This window comes from Lathamus discolor, chromosome 14 (assembly GCF_037157495.1).
Source record: "Lathamus discolor isolate bLatDis1 chromosome 14, bLatDis1.hap1, whole genome shotgun sequence".
Lineage (NCBI taxonomy): Eukaryota > Metazoa > Chordata > Aves > Psittaciformes > Psittacidae > Lathamus > Lathamus discolor.
Genome location: NC_088897.1, coordinates 11,760,275 through 11,773,872, shown reverse-complemented (window position 1 = coordinate 11,773,872; position 13,598 = coordinate 11,760,275). Strand labels below are relative to the sequence as shown.

At 47.7% G+C, this 13,598-nt stretch overlaps 1 protein-coding gene across 9 annotated transcripts in view; it reads left to right on the top strand.

Moving 5' to 3' along the window:
* The window catches only part of MSI2 (musashi RNA binding protein 2), a 212,300-nt gene that overhangs the window by 7,292 nt on the left and 191,410 nt on the right, over positions 1 to 13,598 (top strand). Inside the window, exon 1 of one of the 9 annotated variants that reach the window (XM_065695199.1) lies at positions 8,726 to 8,791. The exons of the other annotated variants lie outside the window; for them this stretch is intronic. The gene's annotated coding sequence lies outside the window, so the exon portion shown is untranslated. Of the gene's footprint in view, positions 1 to 8,725; positions 8,792 to 13,598 lie in introns of those variants that run through there. 9 annotated transcript variants of the gene reach the window in all.

Here is a 13,598-nt window from a genome sequence, read left to right as displayed (position 1 = left end):
TTTTAATTAGATACTGAATTAAGGTTTTGGACTTGTTCCTTCATCCCAGTTGAATAGCGAATGCTCAGTGTTCAAGTGTGACTGTGCTTTAGTCTAATTAACCAGCAAATGCTCGGGTCTGTGGAGATTAATGGCATTTAATGAAATGTGTCTTTCGGTAGGTGCAAGGGGAGATATTTTTTCTGGTCCTGCTTCCTGGTGTGTTCAGCAAAATGGGGACTGGGTTTTTTCTGTCACCTTCCTGGCAGTGACTGGGTGCTGAGGTGGAGGCAGGGCCGGGCGCGTGTTCCCCCTTCTTGTGCAGACAGACCTTCTGGCAGGCTTCCCTCCATCCATCCCATCCCCTTCCTTCAGGAGCCCTTTTGACCTGCCTCGGCAGGATTAACTCTTCAGTGGGCAGCAGTTCCCGGGCTCCTTTGCCAGCTCACATGCTCGCTGTGGCTGCAGGGTCACGCTGTGCACGCACAAGAATCCCTGCTTGCTCCTTCCCCCCCCTTTCTGATTCACTTTAATTGGTGAGTCTTCCCCTTTCAAACTGCAGCCCAGTAAAAGGCTTTCTTTGGGGCTTTTTAAACTGCATCTCCATGATTTGACACCTCTCTGGTGATGCAAATTGGTTCCTGAGCAAGAAGTGGCAGGTTGTAACAGCGGAGCATTCTTCCCTGATTTTCTCAGAATGACCCTTGCTGAATATCCTGGGTGATTGCCTCCAGTGGATGACGCCAGGGTTTGTAATCCTGCTCCGCTTGTGAAGTCCGGGAGCACTTGCAGCCATTGTTTTAGGAAATTTGCTGCAGGGGTTGAACTTGTTGAGGTTCTGGTGTATGGCTACCAGCGAGATGAAAAGAATAGCCGTATGCTTTCTCGAGGCTGCTGTTCCTTGATAAGAATCTGTCTTGCTTCCAAGTGCTGGAAGGCGCTTTGTAACAGTTGAGCATTTATAACTCTGCTGACTTAAAAATCCTTAAAAAGCAGCAGTGACGGGGTAGTAGTTTCGTATCTCCTTTTGAATACTGAAGACTACAGTAATGTGACTTTTTAATACACGTAGCCTGTCAGTTCTGACGGTATCTGCTGTATTAGGTGGAGAAGCCTTATCAAATTTAGCATGTTCAGTAGATATTCTGAGTTGTAAGCAATTCCCTCCCTCATCCCTCTGCCTTGAGGATTTACTTAGAGAACAAAATAAACCTGAAGAGCAAAAGGACAGCAGCCTCAGTCCATCAAGCAGCTCCGTGGCCATGGAAATACCTTTGTGTGATTTATTAGTATAGAAATTTGGATGCTTTGTTGTACGAAACCGCGTATGAAATGGAGGCAGGTAAAGCTCCAGTCAGACCTTACAGTTAGTGTGGTGACCCACTGAGGTTTTTGTGCTCAGGTTTGTCCAGAGTGGGACTGAGGTCCCTGTTCTTCCCAGCACTTGCTACAAGGGTGTAATGGATGTGGCTGGGAATTGCTCTGGCAAGTCAACAAGCTGCAGCTCCTTGTAGCAGTATTTGGTGTCACAATTTTGTTGGCATTGTGTATGTGACCTGCTGACTGTAGTCTGTATCCTTCCTCTTCAGTGGCTGTTAAATGAAGTTAAAATCTAGTCTGTGTGGGTTGGGTACGGTCTTCTGCTGACCATTTGGTCACAAAACAGCAAAAGGGCTTTATTTGATGAAGGAAATCAGATGGTGATGCCGGGTATCGATGGTTTTGTCAGATGTGTTTTATTCTAACAGAGGGCAGCTCAGAACTGGTAACTGGTTCTGGCATCTCAGCACTCCAGTCAGTCTATCTGCAAACTGTGTGTACCCTGTGTGTGGAGTAGCTGGTTTCCTGTCTGGCCAGGCACATGGGCTGTAAGAGGTGCAGTTGTGCACATCTGTTCCTCCTTCTTGGGCAAAAAACAACAGTGTCAACATCTCTCTTTTCATTTGAGTGGCTGCTGGTTGAGCCCCCGTGAAGCTGGCTATTCCAGAGCAGCGAATGGAGGGCATGCCCTTTTGGAATAACACCCAGCCTAACCTGGGAGAGATTTTTTAAAGCTAACCAGTGGATGTGGATGTCTGATTCCAATTAAGTTGAGTGTGGGTGGGGTGTCTGCATCCATTGGCTGCCTGATAAGCATGAGCCAGCATAACAGGGAGAGATTTCATTCCAAAGCAAATGGTGGACCTTGAAAATCAAGAGTTCTGTTGTTTGTTTCCTCCCGTGCTTCTGCCTGGAAACTCCTCCAGGTTAGTTCACTGCTTCCCATCTTATTTTAACTACTGGGTAGGCTTTGAAGTCTTTTTCAAAAGAATGTGAACTGAGCACACGAGCAGGACTCCGGGTTCTTCCTTTCCTGCCACCCTTCCTTCCCCGCCAGGCTGTGGAGAGCGGCAAGGTCAGACCCGTTCCCTAGGATTCCTTTTTGTCTTTTTAAATTCCTCTGCATTTGCAGGTCTGGATAGAGTAAGAGGAAGTGTTTCCTGCTCTTGCCAATGGGTGTTGATGTATACCTTAGTAACACTGCTGATTCTGCTGTATACAGAAGTACTTACCAGGCAGTATGAGGGATTTCTTTTTATGGTTGATGGCCAGTGTTTGGGCATCTTCTTCAACCAACCTTGACGTGTAGATCCCTTGCCCAGGGTAAGCTGCTCCTAGAATTTGTCTGTTTCTGGCATTGGATGGTTAAATGGAAAAGTTCATGAGTCTGAGTATTGGCAAATCAACCCAGGTAGGAGAGGATCAGGGTTTTGAAACCCGTTATACTGGACTCAGATTCCTGCTCTCTGTGACCTGTTCAAGCAGAGCATGATCGCTGTTCTTCGATGCAGCCAGAGGAAGGAAGTGGCTGTGCAGGCTGTTTTGTGGAGTGCAGTGAGTTGTGTCAGGAGCAAGAGCTGAGCTGGGGCTTTGTTATTCTGCTGGTTTGGGTGATGTAAACACTCATTTCTTCCCCCCAACTACTCAGGTGGATTGTTCACATTGACCTTAATCCCCACAGACTGTCTTTACTGGTTTAAAATGGATGTCTTTCTGTTGTTACTGCCCAAGGATGTCTTTCATGTTAAGAGTAGTGCTAATGTACTAATGTGCTTTCCTTCCCTTTCCCTTACTGCTAACTAAAAATGAACATTAAACTGGGGAGTTTTATTATTTTTGAGGGGTGTTTTTAAAGAGGATTCTCCGTTCCCTGTGCTTTTCTGCATTGCTGGGTTCTTTTTAATGGTGTCTGCCAGGTAACTTCTCTGCCCCGAGACTTTGCTGCTTGGATACGCCAGGAAAGGGTCGGCAGTGAGAGGGTCAGGGAAATGGGAGAGCAGCACCACGCTGACACCCTTGTGAGCTCCTCTCTGCTTCCAGATTGAGCACATCGAGTCTGCAAAGTGCTGAGCCTTTACCAGCCCGGGGGTAGGTCTACTAATGACTGATCTAAACCCATCAAATTCATTTATTTGTCACTGCCAGTGACAGGCCAGTTAATGCTAATGGATTCTTTTTTTAGCCTGTTGACTCTGGTGATAGTCTCATAAATGTTGTGAAATCCAAAGCATTAAGGGAACTTTTAACTTATTTTTAGAGGAGAGCTATTGAGACAGGGTAACGTGCTGCGTGTATACGTTATGTTGGGAAGGAAAAAGAACAGCTCCTCTGTTTCATTAAGCCATACATAGATGTCTTTGCTGTTCTTAATAGTTATTTGACTTTTCAATTGTGTTTTTGTGTTCCCTTTAAACACATTTTGGGTCATGCTATAAAGGGAGGAGAAGCTGTAAACAGAGCCAGTCATCTTAGGAAAAAAGGGCTTGTTTCAGATAATGGTTCATCTGCAGGGCCTGAATCTTCTCTGTCCCTATTGTGTGAAAGCACTTAAGCGTATACTTAAGTTGGCATAAGCATGTGGGTGAGTGCTTTGCTGAATCAGGGTGGACTAAAAGCACATTATTAAATGCTTTGTTGTACTGGGGAGCCTGCAGTAGAAAAAGATTGAGAGGACTGTGTATCTGGCAGTACTTTGTATATAGTCAGTCCCATCACTTCTCTTTCAGAGAGAGCCAGTTTCATCTCTCCTTTTCTCCTTCTACCAGATGATCTCACTCACAAGAAAATATTAATCTGCTGTTTCCTCAAAAAAGTGATTGCAAGGTCAGTATTTAACAAAGAATAAAGTAAAAAAATCATTGTCTAAGCTTAATTTAGTCTCAGCCTTGCAATCATGCATTCTCTTTGCCTTAGTCACCGGAATAGTTCTTTAAACTATGTGAGCAGTGTTCAACGTGGCTTAGGTTGGTGAGAGATTATTGCTGTAGAAGTTGTGGTTTGCTGAGTAATTTGGAAGTTACTGTGGGTCTCTGTGCTCAGGGCAGCATGAGGTACTAATAACTTACTTGTAACTGCTGGCATTTTGCTGCTCTCCTCTTGGAAAGGTTTCCTTCATTTTCTGAGTGCAGAGAAAATCTGGAGAATGTTGGGAAGTTCTTCTCCCTGCTCAGTCATTCCTGGTGCTGGGACATCTGCAGCAGCTGGGTGTATTGTTGTGTAGGATTGAATTAAGTGTTAAGATTGTACTTCGGGTACTTTGTATTATAAAGAAGGCGCCTACCCTGCCAAGACTTGAGCAATTGTACACATGAGGAATAGCTGCAGAGACCTCAGCAAGCACGGATAAATGCAGGCAAGGCTTCTTAATATGTTGGTGAAGTGCATGTGGCAAGAAGGGTGAAGGAAAAGAAGTATTGACAGCAGCAGAAAGCGTTGTTCCCTCTGCCCTTCCCTCCCCCAGCAAAGACTTGCATTAATTTCCCATTGACTCTGATGTACAATAGGGAAGAGGTTTCAAGCTGACTGAAGGGGCAAAGGTCCAAGGAAACTACTGTAGCAAGAACTGATGCAGAGTGACAGTAATGAGGTGGCCTGGCAGGTGGGAGGGAAAATGGTGGGGTGGGAGAAAGAAACTAATATCTGCTGAATTAAGTAGTTCCCAGGGTTTGAAGTTGTTAAGTCCTCTTGGGTCTATTTTCCCCTGTATGTGCCCTACAACTGTGAGATATGGCTGGAGCTGAGAACATGGGCAAGGTCCTGGTGCAGGTCCTTGTGCTTCAGTGCTGGGTCTCTGGCAGTGCTGGTGCTGCCCACAGGACACAGAATTCTTCTGTAGTGTCCCCAGACCTGCTCTGCGCTGTTTTCCTTTGTGTTTTTTGTATTCCTGACTTTGAACTCATCATTCTGTTGTTCTGTGGGTCAGTTTTACATCAGAAAAGGAGGTGAGGAGCACAGGGTGGAGAAGTGTTCTGAAGTGCTGATTTATTTAAAGTAGGGACTGAAGTGCTGGTAAGACTTTCAATTTCTTGAATGCTGGTGGAAATGCAATGCCTATTAGAAAGTCAGCAGAGGTTTTTATGACAAGTGCTGACCAAACATCATTCAAGAATCTTCCCAAAGGGTTATTTGGTGTGTGAAGAAGTTGCAAGGAACTGAGCATTTGTCCCAGGTATCCCTAAATCTCACTGGACTGAGAGGTATGGCTCAAGCAGGGGGACAGCTTGTGGCAAGAGCTTGGTTTTGCCTGCAGACCCTCAGTGCTGGAGGTTTGCTGTTCTGCTGCTGGAAAAGGTGTTGCTGAAGGGTTGTTCTTCTGCAGCCCGTGCTGGAAAAGTGGAACTTGTGTATCATTTCCGTTTGACCGCGTTATCAATCATTTATGTTCGGAGATGTGTCAATGCCTGGTACGTAACTGAGCTGTTTGCAGAGTGTTGTGACTGTAAGGATGTCCATTTGCTGGTGAAATTCACCTGCTCCTGGTGTTGTGTTTGGCAGACCTACAAAGCCTAAAGCAGTGCTGGGTGCTCAGAGAATGGTGGGAGGGAGCAGAAAACATTGGAAAGTAATCTGAAGTTAATGCTAAGTTGTGAAACAGGAGTTCTCTGAGGACACAGTGGGGATCAGTCCCACCTTTGGGTTTGGGGCTGCTACCAGCCATTGGGTTGGATGGTGTCTCTGCCATGTCTTTAGGGCCCCTGGAGATGTCTCATGGGAGTCCTGAATGAGCCAGCTGCAGTGAGGGCTGTTGGCTTCTTGCAGCTGGGGCTTCCTCTCCTCAAATACTCTCTAGTATAAGGTGTTTAGGGTTCTTTTCATCTGTTTGTACTGGAGAGCTCGCCTTCCTCCCCAGCTGCTTTCTGTAGGTGAGCTCTAACTCCAGCCCTGGATGGGTGGCCAGCTGAGTACTCAACATACCTGCCGTTTCTACCCTGTCCCATTCAAATGTTACTTGATGGAAAGGCCCCTTGGAAACCTGCTGTGATCATGTCCCAGGAGCACTGTTAGCTGGGTTTGGCCACTGAGTCGATGTTGGTAAGAGTTTGGTGTGTCTTGGCCCTGATGGGCCTGGTACTGATGCTGCTGTTGAGCCTGGAAGAGGCAAGGCTGGGAGGGAGGAGGGCAGTGGGATTATCCAAAGCATCTCAGTGTGGCAGAGAATGTTTCCTGGTGCCCAGGTTTGGTACCATGCAGTAAACGTCTGCTTCTGGCTGAAAAAGCACTTGGCAGCGTCCCTGGACGTTGGGAAGGAAGTGTGTGAGCGCAGCGCTATCGTACGCTGCCAGCTCTTTGTGACTTGTGTCGAGGGGTTAAACTGAGGCTGGTTTTTTGTTTTTAACGACTTTTGATTGGAAAATTTATGAGGGAGGCCCTGCCTGGAGGGGCAGCGCTGTGGTGTGAGGCAGAGCTTCCAGCTGCGGGCTGCTGAGGTTCCAACTGCTGCGTGCTGGGGCTTCCGAACGGCAGCAGTGAGGTGAGGCTTCAGGCAAAGGGGAAGCGAGATAAGAACACTGGGAGAGGTAGATTGTTGTATGAATTATGGCTGAGGCCGGGTGGTTACAGACTCATGTTGGGGCTTGGGAGGCAAGGAGGGGACTGGCAGTGGAGTTAAATGGGCTCAGCAGCACGTTGCAATACAAGGTTGATGCTGGTGCCCTCAGCGAGGAGAGGAGGAAGCACGCTCAGCTGCAGGTGGCCTGGAGTCCCTCTGCCTCCAGATAAGCACTGGGCATGTAGCCACGTGGACGCTTCTCCACCCCACGGGCCTGCTCCTGGAAGCTGGCTTTCTCCTTTGTGCTGCAGGACCGTGCCCATTGCTCTCTGGGTGGCCTGTGCTGTCATTCCTCCCTCTTGGAGCTTGAAGGGATGGATGTGATGGTTCTTCCATGGTATGCAGAGGAGGAGTGCGTCCTGACATGCTTCCGTTGCGAAGCGTGGCACCAGAGATGGGCTGTGCTGTGATTGTTCCCCCTCTGAGCGGGGATTTCCTGCCCTCGCCAGCCTGGGATCCAGGGGTGGGTGGATGCAGGGAAAAGCACCTGGAGAGAGTCTCCTGCTGCAGTACCTTTGTGCTTTAAATTCCTGACTCACCTAATCCCATGAACTGTGATCAAAGCAGCAGTTGATGCATGCGATGTGCTGGGCAATGTATGTATGAAGAGGGAGTTGTGATCAGCTTGTGTGATTTTTAATCTCCCACCCCCTTTTTCATCTGGTCACATCCTCTGTGTCATTAATCTTCCAGATCAAATAGAATGATAGTTGAAAGTCCTCCATAGTTATGATTCCCCTGAAGTTTTGTGAATATGGCTTTGATTTTGTTGTAGTATTAGAAGTCAGTTTAGATTTCTGGAGCCTTGTTTTGTAGGTGTCTCCAGTGGATATTTTAGTAGGGATATTTCTCTCTCAATCATGTATGTGTATGCCAGAGGAGAAGAACAAAATATATTACAGAATAAACAGCAATTTAGTTACCAGTCCGAAAGCTTTAATGCTAAGGAGCCATGAAGTATAGTTTATTGGAACTATAATTGCAGACATAAGCAGTGATTATCTGTCTTCATGCTTTTATAGTCCCCATCACTGTCATCTGAACACATGAAGCTGATGAGAGTGCGTGCAGAACGTTATTCAGCTGATGCTGTTTAATCCTCATGTCTTGCAATATGTGGAAAGTAAAATAAAGTGTCAATTCATTTGAAAATTATGGGGAAAGAAAAAGGAGGGAGAGGGCAAGTGTCCTTGCAGAGAACATAACCTTATTTCATCCAGCTTGGAGCTGAAGGGATGCAGTTGACAGGGTAAGCATCTTACATGGATGTGGTCACAAGGAATTTTGCTGTTCTTTAATGTTCTTGGAGGTCCTTGGCAAGTGCAGGACTTCATCTTTGGAGGTGCCTCGCTTTGTTGCCTTGGAATGCTCTGAATTTCCTGCAGCTGAAGGAAGGGCAGCAGCACCTGTTTGTCCTGTGCTCCGGAGAGCTGGAGAGCGTTGGATCAAGGCAGACAAATGGATGCTGCCAAATGCTTCTTGAGGTGGAACAGAGATCAGAGAGCAAGTCCTGAATTGCTTGGCCTGATTATTGGTGCTGGTTATGCAGGTGAAAATGTGCTCTGGGCTGTGAAGAGGCAGAGGGAGGAAGAGGTGATTTGGTTGTGTGCAAGGTTCTTTTCCTGCTGCTTGGCAGGCCTGAGGATCTGAAATGGTCAGGATTAACGGAAAACCTGGGAGTCGTTGGCGAGCTGACTGGGGCTTCAGAGGGCTCAGCTGAGCTGAGTTTACTTGATTGAGGCGGGTCTTACTGGGTCTGCTTGCTTGCTGCCCTGTTCTTCATGCAGGTGTGTTCATTGCCTTCATTAATTTGCCTGATTATCATTGAAATCACCTGCTTGGGGTGGGGGGAAGCAGAGAACAAAGGAGTAGGAGTCAGAAGGTCTGTGGTGTTTGAAGGGGCAGCACAGGAATGGTTCAGAGCTACATTTGGCCTTTAAGAAGGTACCTGTTCTGTGGTGATGTTGGGGTGCACGTGTTGGGCAGGAGATTGGTTGTATTTTCTTTTTCCCCAAGAATGTGGTGGCAAAAAGTCTCTGTTTTGAGGGAGGGAAGTGGATGCAGAGGAATCTGGAAGTTCTAAGTCTGTTTTTATGTACTCTAGCACTGAATTAGCACCAGGTAAGAAACAGAACTGACAGTGTATGGGTTTGATGGGTTTTTCTGAATTTCTTAGTGAAATTAGCAGGAGTTAACCACTAAATCCTGTTACTAGAGCAGGTCAAAGTGTTATTCAAAATGTAGCTGAAAGCGTGTGGGACGTAGGTTCCTGGAGGCTTCGCCATCCTATTTTCACAAAAGACTTACGTGCTGAAATGACTTCAACTAGTTTAAATCTGACCCTTGTTCTTATCATACGGAGATGAGGTAAGAGATTGTCATCACTCTTGTTTTATGGATGAGGAAAACAGGAGTGCTGTTCGTGTGTCCTGCAGTACTCGAAACAGTGGGAATTGCTTGTGCCTTGGGGAAGGGTTATTCCAAACCTGATGCACTGCATGTTTCCATGTGTTGGTGAAGAGGAGACATGGCTTTGGCAAGCTGTGTCCTGGCTGTGCCTTGGTCAGTGCTCTATGAGTAATTCTGTTTTCTTCAGCCCTTGCAAAGTGACGAAGCGATGTGCAAAGATTGCCTTAGTGTTGCATCACTGGAGACAGGCGTGAAAACCCTCTGCAGAGGGCTTTTGGAGCTATTACTGGCTTATTGGAAACAGTTGTTGGGAAGTGGCCTGATTTCACTGGGCATTTGAAGCATCTTAAGAATGGTGCTGGTGGTACTCAAAAGTCTGAGCAGGGCACAGGCAGAGGCTGTAAAATGTTTAAGATGGAGGGGAGTGTGCCCATCTGGTGCTTCAAAACCTGTGGTTGGCTGCTGTAGTATGGGGCAGGAAAGGAAAAGCAAAGGGCACAGAGCTGCTCCCTGCCAAGGTTTGATTAATTTCTGGGGGAGGCTCTGTGTGTGTGAATACACACAGCACAAAGCAGTGCTGGAACCAGGGCTCTGTGCTTGGAGGTGTGCTGCTGAACTTGGCTGCTGAGGAGCTTGCTGTCTGCGTGGTAAGGGGAGGCCGTGTGGGAGGCAGGGCTCTGTGCTCGCTTCTGAGCGGTATTTAACCTCTCTGTCTGCTTCCATTGCTGTGAAATGGTGCTTTTACAAACACCACCACTGCTGCCGTGGCTCTGAGCACCCTGTGTGCACTCAGCATCCTGCTGCCTGTGGAACAGAGCTGCCCTTCTGCATGCAGATGACTTGCTGCACGGCATGTCTGTAAAGGAGGGATTGCATCCCGGATTGGGATCCCAAGCTGAACAGCCTGCAGACCTTGCTGTCCTCCCTCGCTGCTGCAGGCTCCTCTTCCAGGCGAGCTGGAAGCTGTAATTCGTGTGCTTTGGGATCCTCTGGCAGGCAGGGCTGCAGAAATGAGGAGTATCATTGTGTTTTATTGTGGCTTCTAAGAAAGCAGTGTGTTTGTGCTTCGGGGAGCCCCAGGGGCTTTGTTTTGCACCAGGCCCCAGCTATTCTTCAGCAGAGCCTTCCCGGAGCGTGATCTAGTTGTGCCCATTAGGAGTGAGAGACGGGCCTGACTGATTTCTGCTCCCTGCTGCATAATAAATCTGATACTAAAATTAGTGCCGGTCTCCCTAGGCCATAATTCTTGCTGAGATTATAGAGAATTGTGTGTGTAGAGAGGAACTGTGGTTTGTGTTTGGGTGTTTTTTATAACCTTGAGTGCCCAATTTCCAGGTTTTTTACTAGCTCCCCCCTTCTTTTTCCCCCTTTCCCTCTCTTTTGGGAAGCGCTTAGCCTTTCTGTGTATTTTGGCTATTTAAGCCTCTGTCACTGCAGGCAGATGAGTTCCTTGGGAGCTCTTCTGAAGGTTTTGTAATTGAGTCTTTTACCACGGCGACAGGATATTATTAACCTTCAGTAAAGCAATTTATTTCATACTCCTTTGTGGGGATAAGCTTTTTTCCCCCCAGGAAAAGATGGATGTGGGAAGGGTTGTACGTGCAGGGGTAGCTGGACTTGCAGCAGTGATTATGGCTTAAAAAAATTAATAATTTACATGAAAAAACAGGCAGTTCTGTTCATGTCAGTTTAAAAGAAACCTTCAGTCCTGAATGGCTCCCACCCCTGCCCAGTGCTTTATTTTAAAGACCATCCTTTTTGCCTATCAGTGCCTTTGTAAGGGGGTTGTATTTCATCTTGGAGCTCCAGTTATTTAGCCCCTGTGAGCACTAAAACATTTTGTTTTCATCTTTGAGACGGCCTTAAAACTAAACTGAGAGCTGGAGGCAGGAGTTGTGGGGGGGGTCTCCCTCTTGGCATGGCCTTTGCCCTCAAATCAAATGCAGACTAGTCCAGAAGCCGTTAAAGATTGGAGAGCTCCTGGAATAGCAATTTCCAGCGGGCAAGCGGGAATGCTGGATAAGTGGCCAGCCTGGCTGAATAACTTGTATTTTCTATTGAGCATGGGGACAAAGGCCCCGGGCTGGGATTCCGGGGATCTGGGCTGGGCTGGTCTGTTGTGTCATTGCATCTCCCAGTGCCTACGTTTGTCTTCTAAAGGAGGATAAGACTCTTTCTTTCCCCGTGTCTAGTTAGACTTTGCTTTTTGCTTCAGTAGACTGTTAAACTTTAAATTAGCAACGTGCTTGTCCTGGTTGGTGTCTCACTTCAAACTTTGCACTGTCGCAGAGCCTGCTTTCGAAGGAGTTCACCTTGCCTTGCTCTATGAATCTGTTCTCTTAGCAGTTTCACGAGACAGACGTGGTGTTATTGCCACATTCTACAAGAGAGCTTGGACGAGAGTTCAAGTCTTTTGTCTAGAGCTTTACGTTGGTTAGCACACTTGAATCTCTTGGCACTGCGTGCAGGCTTTAATTGCAGAGTCATTAGTTGTTCTACACTGTGTGTCCTTAGCATGTGAACTGCTTCTGCCTTCCTGCTGAAACGAGCATCCTAGAGAAAGTATTTTGGTCTGCAAGGGCTTGAAGTGACCTCTGTTAGGGCTGTGCTCCAGAACCACAGGCTCCCAAGATGATTTTCCTGCCTTCTACCACTTTCGGATTTTCCAGATGCATTCAGCTATTTTTATCCAGGCTTTCTAGCACCAATTCAGTGGTTCCATCCCTTTTTACGTTAGATTTCCATAGGCTGTGTCAGGAAGCTGTTACTCTGGACCTGCTTTTGCTTTGAGTGTGGGCTCCCTGTGGCAAGGACACCTCGGGCTTGGTGGCCGGGACTTTTAGCAGCAATGGTGTGTGCCTGGCACGTGTCTTGGTGCCAGAGAGAGGAAGGCTGCTGGCCCTTGCCAGCCCTGCCATCTCTGGGATGCTACGGGAGGGCATTGAGCTCTGCTGCTCACATCCACAGCTCATGTTGGGCAGAGGTTATGCACCGTGGCACAGAGCAGGGAGTAGGGCAGTTGCCGAAAGGATGGGTCTGAGCCCAGGGACAGCAGGCACACTGCTTTATCTGGGGTGTGTTCCGGGGAGCAGGTACTGCTGGTAATAAACATGTTTTGTTGGGATAAAGGGGAAGCACATTGCACACACTGCCCTTCAGTGGGGTGCATGGGTCTGCAGCCCGGACTTGCCCCTTCCTTTGAGGTTTTGGGCATCTCTGTGTGTTGCGGGTAGCATGAACTGAGACTTCTCAAAACAAAGATAAATGCCACAACCTTGCTTTGATCCTGCAGTGTTCAGACGCCGGCAGTTGAGTTCCTGTTGTGTCTTGTGGCTCTCCAGGCGCGGTGTGATGGTGGCGATGCTTCAGGGGACCAAGGGGCTGCTCCAGGAGCTGCCCTCCCGCGATGCCTCTCCTGTGCTTATTCCCCTTGGGAAAGGGGCACTTCCCTGTGTGGTCCTGCAACCTCTGCTGAAGTTCCAGAGATGTGTTACACGCAGCAGAACCTTTCTGTTACCAAAAGAGTTTCTGGCCCCTCCACACGCTGGTTTTGTAGAACTTTGCAGCTGGCAGATTTATTCTTAGGTCTTCCACCAAGAACCTTTCTATTTTAAAATGCTCAAAGCACCTTTTTCCCTCCCTTCCTGCTACACCCGTTGTCAATGAGCCCCACAATCTGTAAAAAAACATTTTTTCTTTAAAGCTTCCCCACCAGAGATTTAATTAAAATATTGTGAAAGGCAGTCATTGAAACGAGAACCCTTTGGAGTGGAAGGCACCCTGGTTTCCCTCCGCACAGCTTTTTGTCACCATAGAGATGAAAAGAGAAGCTCAAAATTGCACTTTCCCCTTGTGTGTTGCTACTGAGGCAGGTAGCAGCTGCTGAAATCCAAAGGGATGGGCCTGAGGGGGGCATGGCTGGGGCTGCAACGTTAACTCTTTAGCACTGGATCGGGACTTCCTTTCCCAATGGAAGTTTTGTCTTGGTTTATTATTCTGGTTTGATTTCATGTAGCTCAGGGCTGGAATTATCTGGGCTTGCGAAGGGGAGGACCAAAGGAGCCCATGCTTTTTGTGTGGATGAAGCAGAGCTGAGGAGCTGTGGGCAGTGTGGCTGTTGGGTCTGCCCCAGGGTGTTGGGAGCGGTGTGTGCAGCACCACGTTGGCCTCGAGGTGTTTATGTATCAAGCCAGTGTTGAAATCCAACTCGTCCTTTTAATGCCATCCTGTGAGCGTATAAATCAGAGGTGCCCTTGCCCTGCAGCAGGGTTCAAGCCTGTCTGGGCCTTACTCAAAACATCTCAATGTTAGGGCTTTTCTAGTTCATTTTTCTTTTAAAATG